Below are 11,545 nucleotides of genomic sequence, written 5' to 3' on the forward strand. Positions count from 1 at the left end.
TGCGCATCCACACGCCCCGACGGGAATCGAGCGAGCCCCCTCCCCCTCCACAGGCCCCGCCGGAGCCGAACCGGGAGTCACGCCTTACGGTCTGGGCCTGTTCTCGCTGTGTGATTTCATGGTGAAAGTTTTTAGTTCAGGTTTAAATGAAACTTTTCTCTTTTCCTCTCTAACCCGGATATGGGTAAATACACGACTGACTGAGCCTATCGGGCCCAGCATGGCATGAGAGGGAGCCGAGCGAGCCCGAGCAACTATTATCCACTTCTCTCTGATTACTCGCGCGCACTCGCAAAACGCGGACTGGAGTCGGCCCGGGCCGCCGCCGCCGCCGCCGCCGCCGCCGCTCGCCCGCCGGGCCCTGCGCCCGCCCGGGCGCACCCTCGCGGGCACCGGGGGCTCGGGCGGCGCCGCAGGCGCCCGGAGCGCGGCGGCGGCGTGGGGCAACTGGAGCCTGCACTTTCCCCTCGTGCCTCCGTCTCCTTGCCAACCGGGCGTTCGCGTGTTTGTTTTCACGTCTAAAAGGCCCGATACAAAGGTGGAAAACGAGTCTGACGAGCAGACAAAAGAGGCAGAAGGACTGAGGAACAAAGTTGTCCGCTGGCCTCAAAGGTTACGAGGAGCCGGCGGAGAAAGAAAATATTTGGGCAATCTGTGCAAAAGCACTGCCTCTCCCAAGAGTTATGTAATTTTTCAGAATGCTAGCCTCTCTCACTTGATTTCGGGCCATCAGCGTATTTCCCACAACTTCTTCAAACTGCAAAATTAGGAAAGCGTTTAAGTGAAGGTTAGCACATTCCAGGAGCGCTGTGCCCTGTACACAGCAGGTACTCAATATATGCTTATTATTGACTGCACCTGCCCAAAGATAACGTTGATATAACTTCTTTTTAAGGCGTCTTATATGTGTACGTAGGCTTATCAATGAAAACACGAAGTAGTCCCAAAGGAGCATTTTTCCTGCAATGCACTTGTCTGTCTGCTCTCTGAAGGAACGTCCTCAAATATGTAGAGTGATACCTTATGCTCCCAACAACTTGCACGTGGAAATTTAACTATTGGCGCCATAATAGCTAAGGTTTATCTCTTCATACATCTGTATGACGCCTTTCACCCTATTTCAGAGGTTATGTGCACAATTAACCCTCTTGATATGGGTTCATTTCTAAGTGATGTGAAACAAAACTAAAAGAAATACATGTTATATTTAATAAACATAAGATCAATAATGATAATAAATCCGTCAAATCTAATCCTAGAGCAAAAACGTTCACGCTTTGTTTTGTTTTTTTTAAATACTATCCATTGTTCTATCACTTTTTGATGCTTTAAATGTTTTTATTATTGTGAATTTGTCACCTGGTAACATCTTGAATATCTTCAAAAGCAGGACTTCTTAACCTGAACAATAGCTCAGTTGTACTAGTGTACTAGTGTGGACTCAGTTTTCATGGAGAGAAAGCACTTGAAACCAGAGCTTTCAAGAAGTCCTGCTAGCTGAAATGATATATATGATTTTGGTAGCATGTAGCTTTCTAAAATCATCTCATTCTTCAGCTTTCCATAAAGGCTGTTTTAGTTTATTTCAACTGCAGTGGTTATTTTTGTTTGCTTGACCGAGTGTAAATATGTTACATGACTAAATAGATAATGATAGATGTGAAAAACTGGTGACTGATTGGGGGAAGGGGAATCAGGTGCACACCCAAGGGTCATTATAGAGTGTAGAAACCACAAATTTGCATTCAACAAATTGCAAACAACTGGAAAACAGGAGTTATATCATCATGTGTAAGAGAGAATAACAGAACCGTAAGGTAAATTCATGCCAAATCATTCATCAGTTTTTGCCAAGAGAATACTACATCTTTGTTAGTGTGCCTCTTTGACATTTTCTCCTGCATTTTCTCCCTTTATATATTCAAATACATACTAATTATATGATTATACCACATAAGTTGAATTTTTTAAGTTTTTCATATGCAAATATAAATATAAGTGTTTTGTGTATATGTGTTTATACATATATTCTAAAATCCATTACATATGTATGCTTTTAAACATTTATAGTCAAACTAAATATATACATATAATCATAAAAATGCATTTTTTCAAACTGATAAAATACATCAAAGTCAGTTCGTACAAGTGTAGCTGTATTTTGTGGCTTATTTTCACAGCTAATCCTAAAAAGGGAAAATGAGTCACCAAGTTCACCTCTGGCCCTTTTAAAAAAATTTTTTTTCATATAGAAAAATCATGAAACTTAAAAAAAAATTAGGTATGTAGGTCAAAATCTCTTTTAATTCCTTTTGCTTCAGCAAGTCAACTAGAAGATTGGAGCCAAGAGGCTATGAAATAGAGGCCCCCAGCACAATGAAATCAGTCTGCTATAAAAGGCGACACATGCCAGTTTCTCCTCCCCAATGGCAGATGCCACACCCTAAAGCAGACAGAAGGCACTGCAGTCTGTACGAGAAGCACAACACACAAAGCCAGCAGGACTTGGTTTTGTCTCTTAAACCACAGAGAATGCTAAAATACCTTTTTAAAAGCTTCTTGCTGAAGATAAGTAGTGGGCTCCTGTTTATTCAACTTAGGCTTCTCAAACACACCTTCTCGGAAAAACAAAATAAAAGCCTCTTAACAGTTTCATTTAAAAATCCAGGACTTAAATGAAATCACAGTTGTCAGGGGTCTGTTAGAAAGTGATGAAATAGGTTCACAATTTCACAAAAGCATGACTTGAACTACAAATTATGGTTTCTATTGTGTCAGTTGCCTCAATTATCCTATATGGCAATTCTACAGTATTTTTTTAATGTAAAATAAAATACTAGAAATCACCGCGTCCTCTTTTCCTAAGGAATTTTTTATTTTTACACCTCTTGCCTAAATTTCAAACCGTGGTGACAACTTTAATAAGTTACTCTAGCCACGAAGGAGCCCAGGAAGTGAAGGCCCAAAAGCTGCAGAGTGGCCTCGCCACACCTGCAGCCAAACTGCCGCTCGAAGGTTGCCCCACGCCTTCGTGTTTAGCCAGAGGATCACCCATTACTTTGTTAAACCTTACTTTTTGGCTACAAAAATGGGGTTGGGTTTGGTGAGGTTTTTTAACTATATGAAAAATTAATATTCAAATACAATACCCTTTGAATAAGTTTTAGGGCAGTGAATAAAAGGCTCTTCAAACTTGCCCACTTAAAGAGGATTGAGCCAGATGGTAGTTTAAGAATGCCACGGTTCTGTTCTTTTTGCCTCATCGTAGCCCATCATCCTGTTTGCTTTAAGATTAGTCCCCTTTTACTGTTCTGGTTATTTATTCGATAACTGAAACTATCACGATTCACTACCCATCATATTTCTCAGTATTCTTTACATCATTTGGAAGCAATTTAGAATAAAGCCCTGTCAAGGTTTTACAAGTAAGAACTATTAAAGAATAAGGCTTTAGATACTTGCTTTCCTTTTAGATTTATGAGAAATGCGATGAATGGAGCTAATGGGATTTCCCTACTAATCTTGGTCAGCGACTTTAAAGAGCACTAAACAATTGTCCTTTTCACGTCTCTGATTTAGACGTTGGCAGTGAATAACTAAGTAAACGCAAGATACGGGATGTAGCATTTGGCTTGAAACAACTATGCAAATTTAATAGTGGCCCATAAGTTTAGGATGCAAAACAATTAGGATTTGAAAAAAATCTAGGCAAGAAAAAATTTAAATAAATCTGGGGACCCTAACAATAGCGCTACTATATTTACTAAGAATATTATAGTGGGGATAATAAACCTCGATGGGGATAGGGATAAACTACACTTTTTTTTTTTCAACAAACTTATCTAGAATCTACTTTGTGACATTCCCTGAGAATAAAAAGATAAATATTACCTTCGTCCTGTCCTCAACAGGGGATATAAACTATTATCTAAAACATACTTAGGGCTGCCCTGAAACATCTTGGAGGATCTGGCCAGGAAAGAAGTAAGTTCAGGCTTCCCCACCTAACAACATTCCCTGCAGGTCTGCCCTGTTGGCTGCCATCGGCCGGGCACCTCGCCCTAATACTCAGTCTGGCACGGCTTTGACATGATGCTGGGAACCCACCAATGTTGGAGCTAGACTTCCAGAGCCCTAAGTCAGGTTTACCATTAGGCTACTATAATTTCTCGCCAAAGTCCCTAGAAACATAGTAACAGCAGTGAAATAAATTACATTTATTTCCTTAATACATTTTGGAACACTGTACTATGTATCTTATACGGGACTGTCCATATTTTGAATGATGTGTAATAAAATTTTTTTATTACAGCCTAGTTTAGAAATGTTCTATAACTTTTAGACAAATGTGTGTTCAATGGCATTTCTTTCACTTGATTCCCAAGATTGTCCTCATTTTGCCATCATCAGAATCACTTATTGAGCACCTATGATTACATCGTGACATATACTCATCTATATGGCTTCTGTCACTGATAACCTGCTGCTTGGATAAAGGCACTTTATTGATAACACCACTCTAGTTCCTCATAAATAAATACTTAGGAAGTAAACATATTTGAGGTCATTTTGTAATAATCAAGAATATAAGGGAAATCATTTGGAGAGTTAATACCTCAATTTTATGGAAAGATTTTAGCGACCTATCTGAAGGCCTTCTGAGTCTGTCATATGTGATTAATTGCTTCATAGTACATATAACCTTCTAAAATAAAACTACTTATCAAGCACAATAAATTCCAAACAATACCTCATGTGCATTAATGTAGTGCACTCGTGATATTTATTTCACCCTCCTTATCTTCGATTGCTTTGTCCCTAATTCATTAAGGGAATCAGTAGGCATCTTTAAGGGCAAATTACTGACAGTCATCTGATTGTTCTAAGGGCCAAAGGGCTTGGTGATATGCTGCTGTTATACCAAATGATACAATTTCATTGGGGAATTTGCTTATCAATGCATTCCTCTAGAAATGCGCAAGTGGTTAAGCATAAATATTTTTTTCTCTCCCTTACTTAAAGAAAATTTCCACATTGTAGTATGTTACTATAGGACTTAAAATTCAGGGGCCTATATCTGGCCCCTTCTCTGACCCTCAGACGTCTCCTCTGAAGCTGTACGTCTTTCTGTGGTGCTGTGACCTGCTCTGCTTTCTCAGGGACCATGTGGGATACAGGTTTCCCTCCCAAAGCATAACCCACAAGGAGCTGCTGAGAAGGTAGCTTCTTGGCTCAACCCCATTCATTCATTCATTCATCCAGCCAGCCAGCCAGCCAGCAAATCATTGCCGAGCCCTGCCTAACTCTGCACCGGCCCTGTGCTAGGCTCTGCGGCCACTACACTGAGGGGGGCGGGGGGGGGGAGGAACTTCCTGCACCGTCTACCAGCTCAACATTAATCAAATGATCCCACCAATAAGTGTCAAATTGCACAGAGATAACGTGCTCGGAAGGAAAGATGCCAGGGTTCTATGCGGGAAATAAACGAAGAAGCTGACGTAGACTGGGGCCCGAGGGAAGGCTTCCCGGAGGAAACGTGGCTGGGACTGACCACCGAAAAGTGAGGAAAAATGAACCCGGGAAGGAAGGGAAAGAGCGTCGCAGACAGCAGGAGGCCAGCGGGGCTGGGGGCGGAGACGGGCAGGAGCGCCGCCGCGGCCGCGGAGGAGGGGCCCCCGCGCTGGGCTCGCGATCCGAGAGCCGCGCGAGGTAGCTGCAGCCTCCGAGCCGGGGGCCGAGCCGGGGCCCGGGGTGGTCACGGGACCCACGGGCTGCTGGGAAGAGAGGCGGGGCCAGGGCGGGTGGGCGTGCGCGTGGGGCCGGTCCCGGGAGTCCAGGCTCCCGCGACTCGGCCCCGGCCGGCCGCGCTCGTGCGGGGCGCCTCCCGGTACTCTGCGATGCTAAGGGATAATAAAAGAGCATCGTAAGATGAGTCTATTTTAATGTTCACGGGTTCCTTTAAAACATACTCGGCCTCAAAAATAGAAGGTGATACAAATGTGTTTTTCACAGAATAACTCTAAGATTCATTTATGTTTGATTAATTCACAGTGCCGTGCCCCACAGGCTGGGTGGTCTGTTAAATCGATCACAAGTCTAAAAACAAATAATAGGATGAACACCTTTTCGTCTAGTCCTTGTATGAATAACCTTACTTGGCAACCACACCAAGCCTGAATTTGAGACCCTTTGTACACCCTCTCCCAGTTACCTGTCATGACGGAGCGTCGTCCACGTGAGAGATGAGAGATGATGGAGCCGGAAGGAGGCAGGAGGGACCATGGGGATGGAGGTAAGTGAACTGATTGCACCACTTAAGAGTCCACCACTTGAGTCCACCACTTAAGAATCTGCGGATTCTTCACTGAGCAAGGGCTTCCAACCAAGGATGTGAATGGGGGTTGCAGTTCAGCCAGAGCCTTATTTGCTGCCCATTGAGTCCTGGCACAGGACTGAGTCTGCTGGAGGATGGGGTGTCTTTTTCTAATTTGCACAAAGCATCGTGCATGCTTGCAGTGGCCCTCCATGGAAGGGAGGGCAAGGAAATAACACAGAACTTGGTAATAGATTAGATATGGGGGTGAGCAAATGGAAGGATCAAGTTCCTACCTCTCACTTCTTTTTCCATCCCCCCCCCCCCCCCTTTCCTGGTCCAAACCGATGATGAACCAGCTGGAAACTCCCGTTTTTATCCCTACCATCCTGTTCACTTCACCCTATCCATCTATCCTACCCAGTTTTCTCTGTACCACACCCCAACCGTTATGATAAGCCAACTCTGTCCGTCATAGAATCTTAAACCTAAAAACAACTTAGAAGTTTTAAGAAGCTGAGGGAAACTCCTCAGATCCACACGGTGCAAATATTTTGCGATGTGAGAGCCTTCTCTCTTACCTAGGAATCTGTGAGACTGAGATGATCCATGGAAAACTCTTTGAAACAAATAAACCAAATGAGTTGACACTCAACCCATAAGTTACAATTTGCCCCCTTCCCAGAGCCTCCTGTCTGCACAGCACCAAGGAGTGCCATGCTTGGTGTCACTGATCTAAAGGACACCTCTGTCCAGGGTGGCTGCTTATCCCCTGGAGTTAACGCAGTGTGACTGCCCTGTTCCTTCTGCATTTGCGAGAGGCCAGAGCTGTCATTTGCAGTCCCTGAAAGTGGGCATGGGAAGAAAGCAGGAGCCCAGGTTGGAAAGTGCCCAAGGCTGGGCATTGTCCTTATTTTGTGTCATGACCTGGCTTTCTGCCACCTTTCCACAGGTGCAAACGTTGGGGCAAACCACCTCTAGTGTCTGGAGGAGGAAATAGAGAGGCCAGGCCTGGGAGTCAGTGCTCCCAGGAGGCAGCATTTGGAGCACCCAGCACGCACTCCCTTCCTCTCACTCACATGCCTATTTAGGGATAGGGCAGGAGTCTGGAAAAGGGAAAACCTCGGGCAGACATAGTTGTACTTAATCAATAAACCAAGCCACTTCCGGGCTGCTTTGAGTTTTATAATTATTATCACTTAACCTTTGTTGTGTCTGTCCTGGGCCCAGCACTCTGCGAACATGTGGCAGAGATGCAAGTTGCCTAACCTAATATCTGTTCCCACTTTTCAACAGGGCACATGACCACTTGTAAGAAAAAAATGTCTGCACATTTCCCAGATGCCTTGGAGGTAGGTGTGTCCCTGTGTTGAAGGAGAGCTGTGGTGCTGGCTTAGTTACTATCTACCTCCGGACTTGGTTTATGAGAGAGAAAAATAAATCTCTAACTGTTTAAGCTACTGATTTTTTTTTTGCTTTGTTTTGTTTGGGTTTTTTTTCTTTTCTTTTTTCTTTTTTTTCAGTAGGAAACAAAATCTACACCAGACTGATATAGTGCATTATGGTTTCTTATATAATTCTCACAACTCTTTGAGAGTTCAGTTAACCTCTTAAGCCTTGATTTCCTCCTGTGTAAAATAATAGTACCTACTTCTCTGGGCTTCTGAGGATTAGAGGAAATAATCCCTGCAGATCTCTGAGCACAGTGCCTGGCACAAGGGAAGTGTTTGATACTATTCTTTATTTTATTAAGGACCTAACATCTCTGTAGCTGGATCATCAATTCCTGAAGGATAAAGTCCCTATCTTCAGTTTCTCTTCCATCTTCCACAATGCTCAGAACAATCCTGGACCCACAGTGGGCTCTGCACTTAATTGTTGAGAGAACTTTGTGGCTGAACACAAATGTGCCAATAAAATTATTTACGTGCCTTTTCAAATTACTTGTTTCTTTCAGTGCTGAGAACTGATGTAGCTTAAGCAACAATGACTTTTTATGTAGTTACACTTTTAAAATAAAGACAGGATTCCTAAATTCATTTTTTATTTGCCTCAAGGTATAGGAAGTTTTTCTTAAAAGGTCAGGTCTACCTATTTGTCTGATGTCCCATCTTATTCTCTAGGTAAGACTTCATTATTCTTGTTGGCTAAAGAAACATTGTGTTGGCATGAGATTTATAACTGGAGAGAGAGTTACAGTGTTGCTTTGAGTGTGTTTAATGCTGGAGCACATCACAGTAGTCTTGGTCTGTACTAGTTTAGCGTGGCACTTGTTTATAAACAACATGATTATTAGTGCCGATTCTATGAGATTGGTTTTCCACTGACCCCAATAGAAACAATGCAAATATTCACCCTTTTCTAAAGCATAGTAAAACTCCTGTGGTTTTTGAAACCAGACCAAGAACCCATGTAGAAAAGCCCGTGGATTATTTTAAGTGAACTTATTTTTTTTTAATCACATTAACTTTTCACCATATGCTGTTTATTTTTTATATCCTGCACAGGCTGAAAAATGAAAATAGAACAGGCCACTATGTTTTATTCGGGGCACATCATTATGAGGATGACATACACAAAGTCTGGGGAGTTCAGAGAAAAACAAAGATGATTAAGGGCGCTTTTTAAGATGACTTATTGGAAAAGATTTTTAAAGCTCTATATGTTCGTTAACTCAGCAACCCAGGAGGCAAGCAGGAAGACTGCTTCCCACCACATGAAAAGAGTGTTACCTCGAGGGGCTTCCTGATCTGTAGAAAGAAGCTGGATTCACATCCCAGTTCCTTATTTATGGGCTGTGCATGTTTGGCAATTTACTTAACCTTGTTGTGCGGCAGAATGTATGTGAAACACTAAATGTCTGCTTTGCAGGATTTGGGGTGTAAGAATTAAATGAGAGAGTATTTGTAAAGCATTTAACATACTACCTGGAATTAAACAGGTAAGTAGGGTATGTGTGTGTGTATGTATTCGAATTTCTAAATAGAATAGTTGTCTGGCATGTGATTTCAGGAAAACCAGGTATACTCCACTCAACCCCAAACATTCCTCCTGTTGCCTAATTAAAATTTCTCCATTAAATCTTTATGGATTTGTTCCTTTCTCTAAAGGCTTTGAGCCCTGTCAAAATACAAATATGCTTATAACGAGGAATACCTTAAGCTTCTATCAGTCATTTACACCTTATGGTGAATATACTCCGGATCTACGCCTGAAGGCCTGCTTTGATGCGGAAGAGGGGATGAGAAGCAGGATGTGGGTACCAGAGAGAAGGTGAGAGGAAGAGGAGTGACGGCGGTGAATGGGAGGCTGAGATGGCAGGGACAAATTCTGTTTACTGGAGAATTCTGTTACCCTCAGAAACAGTGTAACATATTAATGGGCTGAAAGTATGAAAAGGAAAGCATATCTAAATATTGAAGAAGTTTTGCTTTCCATCCTAAGAGCTCAGGCTTGCGGATCCTCAAGCATTTCCTAAAGGCTGGAATCCCAGGATTTGTCATTGCTGTGTTACGGTTGACCTTTGGCAGATCAAGGTAGGCACTGATGGGGAGAGGGAGAAGGAGGGGGAGGCAGAATGGGGGTGTGTTTCCAGGCCAAAGATCATTCCATGGTTCTGTGGCTGGAGAGGACAGTGGATGATGTGGAACACTTTTACTTTGGAGGAGATAATGAAGCACAGTGAACCGGCTCCACTACAGAAGAACACTGGTATCAAAGCCAGAGGGAAGGGAGACGCGCAGGGAACGGTGGCCCTGGGGACAGCCCTGCCCTGGCCAAGATGGCGCCCTCTCTGCCCTGATACACTTTTGCTGAGTCCTCTCTCTGTGCGCTTAATTCCTCTGAATGTCCAGCCACTTCCTCCAGAGTCTGGCTCACTGCTCACCTGCTCTGAGATGTTGTCCCTGATGGATTACATTTCTAATCACTTGCCCCACCAGACTCTCTCACACCTCTCTGCCTTTACATTTGCTTCTTTCTAGTCTCTTTCCCACTGCTTGGTCAAGAGCTCTGGTCTTCCAAAGTTCAGCCCAAATGTCACTCCCGTTGTGAAGTCTTCCTGATCACGGTTCCCACACACCTAGTGCAACAGTCACCTGTGAGCTACGAAACCAACTGTGGACATCGCTGTTTTAGCCCTTATTATATTATACTGTAAATTTTTGTGCATTTTTACATCTCCACCCCTAGACTGAGTGCTCCAGGAAGGCACCCCACATTTTTTTTTTAATATCCAGGGCCTAATGTAGGACCTGGTATTCCATTAGTGTTTGTGGAATGAATGAATGACCTCTGCAACCTGTCAGTGTGATAAGAGGGCAACATCACCTCCTCCCCCAGCATGGTACCAATGTGACTGATATCCCTGAGTTCCTCTGACACTTCCTGAACAGTCACGAAGTCCCTACGCATGAGAATGTATCCTTAGTAATCAATTCATTATTCTAAGGAAATTAAGCAGAATCCTTCCCATGTCAGGATATGGGCAGCAGTTTCAGAAGATCGCCCAGTAGAACCATATTATTGCAAGACAAGTGCCAGCCACTCTGCTCATCCAGATGCACTTCATGGTGGTTGGTGCAGGAAAGAGAAAGTGAGACAACCTCCCTCCTGCAACAAGACAGAGCATCAGCATTCTCTCCTGGAGCTGGAGAACTTCCCACGGCATGACCTCCTCAGGGTCCCTCCTTAACAAATGGGGAGTTTTGCCTTGGGACAATATGAAAGAAAAGTTCCCCACTCCATGTAACAAGAGTCAAAGACGGAGGAACAGCTATCATGGATGTTTCAATAATTTTCAGTCGGCAGTATCGGAGGAGATATCTGGAAGAACATGGGGGAAATAAGATTTTCGTGGAGAGGACCATACATATAACTTCTAACTAGCATGAAAAAAGACTTTTTGGCCACTTGTAGACTTAGCATTTTTTTAAAAGGTGCTATAACTAAAATATACTGCTGCAAAATCTTTGTCAGTATAATTCCGAAGAGCTCAAGATTATTACAATTATTAGATATAGATACTAGATATTTCTTTGTACTACAAAAAATAAAATTATTAGCATGACTGATCTAAAACTAGGCTAATCATAGCTGAGTGGAGATGTTTTTTCCAGATACTTTGGTTTAACTTCTAATTTTTTTTCGTCCCAGTATAAGATGTTAGCTATGATGTGACAGTCTTGGCCGTGTATTATTCTGCCAGAATCTGATTTTATTTCTTTGTTTTGA

At 43.0% G+C, this 11,545-nt stretch overlaps 1 long non-coding RNA gene across 2 annotated transcripts; it reads left to right on the forward strand.

The window, feature by feature from the left end:
- Positions 1-5,807: 5,807 nt before the first annotated feature.
- LOC132376215 (uncharacterized) lies at positions 5,808-11,299 on the forward strand. 2 transcript variants are annotated; one of them, XR_009506244.1, is made up of 6 exons: positions 5,808-5,988; positions 6,208-6,292; positions 7,610-7,665; positions 9,424-9,586; positions 9,758-9,849; positions 10,297-11,299. It is a non-coding gene; the product is annotated as an uncharacterized LOC132376215 (long non-coding RNA). The 2 variants fall into 2 exon arrangements; XR_009506245.1 differs by lacking the exons at positions 9,424-9,586; positions 9,758-9,849; positions 10,297-11,299 and adding an exon at positions 8,067-8,241.
- Positions 11,300-11,545: the final 246 nt, after the last annotated feature.

Source organism: Balaenoptera ricei, chromosome 12, assembly GCF_028023285.1.
Source record: "Balaenoptera ricei isolate mBalRic1 chromosome 12, mBalRic1.hap2, whole genome shotgun sequence".
In the NCBI taxonomy this organism is placed as follows: Eukaryota; Metazoa; Chordata; class Mammalia; order Artiodactyla; family Balaenopteridae; genus Balaenoptera; species Balaenoptera ricei.